Consider the following 7,537-nt stretch of genomic DNA (forward strand, 5'->3'; position numbering starts at 1 on the left):
TCTATTTAAATGTATGCATAAAGTATGTTTAAGACGTGCTAAGAGGTTAGATGGTCGATAACTGAATGTGGAAGCTTGAACTAAGGCATATTGCTGAGTTTTTAATCCCTGTTGGAAAAATCCTAGAAGACAGAAAATTCACTTTATACCTCATTTCTGTACACAATCAGATTTAACTGCTGAAAAAGTCTCATGGGTGTATAACCATGATTCCATCTATCTCTTTTTATTTCTTTCCTGACTTTTTCTAACAAAAACTGTTGATTTTCAAAGACAGATTAAGAGAGGGAAGACGTATTCAGACGTGTGCACACACAGATCGTGGGGTGAGAGGGGCATGGGCTTGTGAGAAACATTCGTCATATATATATTTTTGCATAGCAACAGATACACAAGTGTTAAAATATATTCTTATTATAACATCTGCTAAAATTATGGTTCATTTTGACAGAAAGATATCTAGCTCAAAATCTAATTTCAGGCAACTATTCAGCAAGCAGAATTGTAGGAACAATCTTTTCTGTGCTTTTTATGTGTATATTTTTCTGACGGGTTGTGCTAGTTATAGTAAGCCTATCCTAGCACTCTACAGAATGTATCACAATGTGTGACTTAAATAAAAGCAAGTCATTAATATTTGAAACTTTAGAGCCCTCATCCCTTTGTTTACAATGATTTCTGGTTTCATCTTATTTATGTTGTTGGTTCTAGAATCAAGTACTCCACCAGATTTACAATAAAGTTATCCAAGTTTGTGTATTATGTAAGAATATATTAACATTGCATAAAATCTTAAAGCACTAGATTTCTTGGAAAAATGCCCATGAATTTAAAGCACTAGTTTTAAAATTATGTATATTTGGATATATCCTTAATTCTGAAAGAATGCACAACATAAGCTGCTAGATTTTTTTTAAAGGATTAAAATTTCCTCTTGTTTTTGTCTCAGTTTAAAATATAATAAATAGTTCTACCTCCCAAAGACACCCTCTCTTAATACAAGTTCGTTTCTAGGCTCTTTTTTTTTTTTTTTTTTTGGATACACTTTTATGTAACTGGGACCATACTCCCTATAGTTTCTATCCTGCATTTTAAACTTAAGCATGTTTTCTTATGATATTATCACAATTTCAGACATATAAATACAACAAGTAACTGTGCCATAATTACTTTAGTTGAATTCATAATAAAGTGAAAGTTTTAGTTTCTAGGTCATGTCCAACTCTTTGGGACTGCAAGGACTGTAGCTGCCCTCCAGACTCCTCTGTCCATGAAATTCTCCAAGCAAGAATACTGGAGAGGATAGCCATTCCCTTCTCCAGGGGATCTTACGGACCCAGGGATCAAACCTAGGGTCTCCTGCATTGCAGACAAATTCTTTACCCTCTGAGCCATTGGGCACCTTTAAGTTTGCTATTATAGAAAAGCTCTCATGGTAACCTTAGTATGTGAAAGTTTCACACATTTCAGATTATTTCTTTTATAGTATCAGTCAGGACTTACCCTATGAAGCAGAAGCAGTAGGACATGTTTGCCAAGGGATTTATTGTAAGGATCTGGCTCACCCCGTGGAGGCCAGCCAGCCAAGTATGGAACTGCAGGTGAGAAATGGAAAATTTCCTGCCATACCAGTAAACAAAGGATGTCACATTCATCAGCAATTATTAGCCACTATGGATGGTGAGCTGGTGAGCCTTGAGAAAACTCAGGGTGTGAAAACACAAAGAAACTGGCACCAGAGAGTTGAGGTTCATATCATAGGAATGATTTCAGTAAGCCCAAACTCTTGCATGTTCCCATACATGGAAAAGTATTAAATTCCTTAACCTGGGTTTTCTTTAGTTAACAATAACCTGCCCTTTGTTGCAAAACTTCTATTATTATATAACCTGGCTCCTCCCCTCACCTCCTTGGAGAAATTCTCTCAGGGTTACTTGAGATGCTGTCTTTGGGCTCAAAGTCCTAAGTGAAGTGAAGTGAAAGTCACTCAGTGGTGTCCGACTCTTTGCGACCCCATGGATTGTAGTCTACCACACTCCTCCGTCCATGGGATTTTCCAGGCAAGGGTACTGGAGTGGGTTGCAGTTTCCTTCTCCAGAGGATCTTCCTGACCCAGGGATCGAACCCAGGTCTCCCGCATTGTAGATAGACGCTTTACCATCTGAGCCGACATGGAAGTCCTAAAAATCCCACCAAATAAAATGTGAAGTGTTTGTCATTCAGTCGTGCTCTACTCTTTGTGACCCCATGGACAAAGATGATCTCTTTTACTTATAGTCAATTGATTTTTTTACTTTAATCACATCTTTAAAAAAAAAAAAAACCTTCATGGCAACATTTGGATAAGTGTTTATGAATAACTGAGGACTGCAGCTTAGCAGGAGAAGGCAGTGGCAACCCACTCTTGCCTGAAAAAATCCCATGGACAGAGGAGCCTGGTGGGCTGCAGTCCATGGGGTCACTAAGGGTTGGACACGACTGAGCGACTTCACTTTCACTTTTCACTTTCATACATTGGAGAAGGAAATGGCCACCCACTCCAGTATTCTTGCCTGGAGAATCGCAGGGACGGGGGAGCCTGGTGGGCTGCCATCTATAGGGTCACACAGAGTTGGACACAACTGAAGTGACTTAGCAGCAGCAGCAGCAGCTTAGCAAAGTTGACTCATTAAAAGACCGTCAAGAACAACAACAACAACAAAGACCATCAGGGCTAAAGTTTTTAGAAGTAGAATTACTGAGTTAAAGGAAATGGATCTTAAAAATAAATTCTGATGTGTGTCCTACTCTTTACAACCCCATGGACTGTAGCCTACCAGGCTCCTCTGTCCATGGGATTTCCCAGGCAAGAATACTGCAGTGGGTTTCCATTTCCTTCTCCAGGGGATCTTCCTGACCCAGGGATTGAACTTACGTCTCTTGTATCTCATGCATTGGCAGGTGGGTTCTTTACCACTACACCACCTGGGAAGCACCCCCAAATCTGATACATATATTTAAGTCCCTTTTCTAAAGGATTGTCACAATTTTCTATGCTTTGCCACTCTATCCCTGAATTTTCTTGGGATAAATACCAGACCACCTACCCCAAGAAGGTAATGGGGTACCTACACCACAATGCATGCATGCATGCATGCTAAGTTGCTTCAGTCCTGTCTGACTCTTTGTGACCCTATGAGCTATAGCCTGCCAGGCTTCTCTGTCCACGGAATTCTCCAGGCAAGAATACTGAAGTGGGTTGCCATGCCTTCCTCCAGGGGATCTTCCTGATGTGGGATCAAACTTGTCTCTTATGTCTCCTGTGGGGTCTTTACCACTAGCGCCACCTGTGAATCAACAGCATAGTTGAGAAGCCTCCTAAAATAAAAAAGCACTAGTGTAAAGATAAGCACAAGGTTTTCTGGCAGTGAGTATTTAAAGCTTTGCTTTCCCAAGATAGTTATTGTACCTCCACCCTGAGCCCTGTATGAGCCTCACTGAGCAATTGCCCAGATCTATTTACAGGTAGGAATATAAATTACTGTTTATTATTTACTATTTAGAGCGGATGTGTTAGGCATTTTTGAGGGGAGTGTTAACCCTGTCCTCAAAAAGTCTCAAGACTAATTTTCAAAAAAATATTGGATGTTATTATATCCATGTTAAAGTTCTTTTTCCTAAATTCCTCTGGGAAACAGGACTAATGTCTTTAAACTCTGCTGCTGCTGCTAAGTCGCTTCAGTCGTGTCTGACTCTGTGCGACCCCATAGACGGCAGCCCACCAGGCTCCGCCATCCCTGGGATTCTCCAGGCAAGAACACTGGAGTGGGTTGCCATTTCCTTCTCCAATGCATGAAAGTGAAAAAATAAAGTGAAGTTGCTCAGTCGTGTACGACTCCTAGCGAACCCATGGACTGCAGCCCACCAGGCCCTTCCGTCCATGGGATTTTCCAGGCAAGAGTACTGGAGTTGGGGTGCTGTTGCCTTCTCCACTTTAAACTCTACGTAACTATAAATAAAAGGCAGGTCATTCTGAAGTCCCTTGCTGTTTCAGTAGATCTACATAATATAAAGAACCACATTATTTTATCTTCAGAAAACTTATCATTAGGCATAGGTTAGTGAAGTGATTAATTAGATGGATTTTGGGAAGAAGTTTTTTTGCTTGAATTCTTCTACTTTGAACTATTTTTTTAAACCTGGACAAATAATTTAATATCCTTAAGCTTCAGTTTTCTCACTTATAAAATGGAGATAATACTGTCTCATGTGGTTGTAGGAGGTTTAAATGAGCCAATATATGTAAAACGTGTGGTATATATGCTGGCATATGATGTGTGTGTGTAAATGCATATTATCCCTTTGTATTTTCTGCTTTTAAACAATTTAGAGGCAGGGCAGAAAGTGCAACTGGCTTGCAAATCATTCTTTGGTATCTTCAAAGGCTCAAACCTTCAGGGAAGTTAGGTTTAGGAGGAAGCAGGAAGTGAGGTGGGGGTGGGGTATAATTTGAAAAGAGAATGCCTAGGAAGAACATCAAGGAACACATTCTCCTCCAGAGGACACAGAGGGTCCCCAAGCTGAGGGAGAGGAGGATGGGGCTGTGGGTCCTAAGAGCAGAAAGGTCTGCATGCTTAGGGGTGGAGCCTGAAGAAAAGGAACTAAACAAAGAAGGCCTCACTGCCTCCACTTCAGGGTTTGGAGGCTGTTTGGTGGCCTCTTTCCCTAAAATATAACTCTCTCCCTGTTCTCAGATTTGATTTCTTAAGATGAATATTTGAGGGGAAAAAAAGGCAATTTTACTCCCAGTGTGAAAACACATTAATTTTCAAAAAATAGGAGCTGCAATTCACTATTTGCAGGCAAGCCAGGAGATAGCTTTGCCAATACCATTGATTCACTGCAAATGTCTCTGTGTTCTCAAAGCTTGATGTTAAGCTCTTCAGTCAATGACTGTTTTCAAAGCACCTAATATTATTCAGTAGCTTAAAAACCTAATGCGGTTTCAGCTGGTAATTGAACTTTCACAGAGAGAATCATGTGCCTTGTTTCCGAGAAATGAACTTAAAGAGTTAAATCCAAATAGATGACATCCATTATCAATAAAGTAGGTTGGAACCTTTTTGTGATGAGTATGTAGCAAAACAAAATAAACTAATAATTCTTGAGTGATTCTTTTATATCATCATTGGATATTAGACAGTCTTGATCACTTCCACAGATTCATTTTATAGGCAATGTCGGAAAGTACATCTGCAAAGCAAGAAGCAGAATGATTCCTTAAATGTCATCCTCATTCTCATTGAAGATGACAGATTTTTGACAAAACTCAGTGTTTGCTCTGAACTATTAGAGCAGTTTATTTTCCAACAGCAGGTCATTCCAAACTGACATAATGGTTAATGTGGACGTTTAGTTCACGAGCTAAAATCTTCAAACCCCTGACTCTTCACATTGGGGAAACCTCTGGGTCACCTGCCGTGGTTTCTTACAGAAAAGAAATAGAACTCTGTTGCAATACTTTGAACTCTAGATAAGGGAGAGATGTAAAAGTGATGTGTTTCTGGTGTTCCATTTCAAGATAATAATGCATCTATTCTTAAAGAAACACATAAAAACTGAAGTTATTGGAGTCATAGCATCTGTGAAGAGGGTGCCTTTGGAGACAGGTGGAAGTGCTGACATGTTAAACCATGTGTCTGGACCTGACGGGGTGGCCCCTGAGGCCGATAGCACAGCACTTATTTCCCTGCAGACTCTGAAGCATCCTCATCCTTCTGTCAAAGGCAGACAGAACCTCATCCCACAGGGGCCTCTTCACTTGCATTCTTTGCCTCCCGCAATGGCCAGTGGTTGTTAACTGAGCTTTCCTAAATGTGGCTTCTCTGAGCAGAGCCAAATGTTTGCCTCAAATTTTGCCTATTATGCTGATGCATCTAATATGATTATTTTGGTGCAGGACAAGAATCAGCATCATTCTAAACCTTAAAAAATAGAGGTAAGGGCTGGGCTAAGATTTCATGGGGAGGAAGGAGAGCACAGCTTCTCCTCTCCTGGAGAAACCTTGGCTCCTGGTTGTCTTTCCCAGCCTTGGAAAGGGTTCATCACACTCAGCAATGAACAACATCAGCCCAGAATCCTGCCCTGATTTGTTTTCTCCCAGTCATGCTTTGGGAAGGCGCGTTACGCAGACAAGGGCACACCCTAGGGAGAAGGCAGTAGTGCTCAGAGGATGCTGAACTTGGCCACCTGTGCTGTGAAGTGGGAGTGAACGTTCTAATCAATAGCTTTGTCATTTTCTTCAATCACTCTGCCTCCCTTGCAATTTAGCCCAGAAAATCAGTTGAGGGTTGTCAGGAAGCATTTAGCAGGAGGCTTCCTGTGTGCTGTTTTGGATCTGTCAGGAATTCTCTGTTCCTTATTAATTCCTGAATATTCAGGAATTAAGAGGAGAGGCAAGCCTCTCCCAGGGGCTGAGGAATCCAGGCATTTCCTTCATTAGTTTTTCTATACGGTGATACGTACCCTCTTCCTTTGTATGAACCATATGGTAAAAGTGATTATTTACAACTCTCTGTCTCTTTAATATGGATCGCCTATGTTTTGTAAGTCTGGAATTTTAATCTTTATCTTTGCTGAGAATAACTACAGTAAATGTGCCCACACCATGTTGATTAAAACACCTTTGCTCCATCAGAGCTCTGGTCCCCATGTCTTTCTTTTTCTTTCTCTCGCTCTTTTTCAGGCTGATCCCCTGGAGTGCAGAGGCTTTCTGTGTTCACTTTGCTGCCCAGGCTTCTAAAACCCTCCCGAGAAGGCGCTCTGCGCCTTCACCCCATCAAGAGGGCGCCTGAGGCCTTCGTGAATAGAGCAAGCCCCGTGCAGGGGCTTTATTGGCTTTCTGCATAAACCAAGGAATATCAGCCTCTTTCTCTCTCCTTTACTTTCTTATTGGTCGACTCTGGACCACCAGGTTCCAGTCCATTAAAGGACCTCAACAAAGGGTAAGAGAGCTCCTTGTGATCCTATAATCATTGGGGTGGCCCAGGTGTTGTTCGGTGCTCTGCAGAAGGTAGAGAAAGTACACGTCCTCCTCTGATGAACAACCTTCCCATGAGGGAGACTTACTGGCAAGTGTTCACTGATGAGAAACCTGGAGTCAAAATCAAAGAAACTGGCAACAATTAAACATGATAAGCTAAGGGACTTCCTTGGTGGTCCAGTGGTTAAGACTCTAGCACTTCCACTGCAGGGGCTCTTCCTGGTTGGGGAACTAAGATCCTTCAGGCCCAGTCATGCAGGTTAAAAAAAAAAAAAATTAAAAAAGCAGAGTGGGGGGGACCTCAGGTAGATAATGTGGGCCTTTGTTTTAGAAAAAGTCACTGAGAGAAGTATCCATTCCTCTCCTGCACATCAGGTCAAAGATGGGGGTTAATTCTGATTGACAAATTCTTACCACTGTTTCAGGGAGGATAAGGCCGATGGTTTAAATAAAGGGGAAAGTATGTGTATTTTTAGGACTTAACCCCCTTGTGCTTTAACTTGTTGATTTATTAAT

Source organism: Bos taurus, chromosome 8, assembly GCF_002263795.3.
Source record: "Bos taurus isolate L1 Dominette 01449 registration number 42190680 breed Hereford chromosome 8, ARS-UCD2.0, whole genome shotgun sequence".
Taxonomy (NCBI): Eukaryota; Metazoa; Chordata; class Mammalia; order Artiodactyla; family Bovidae; genus Bos; species Bos taurus.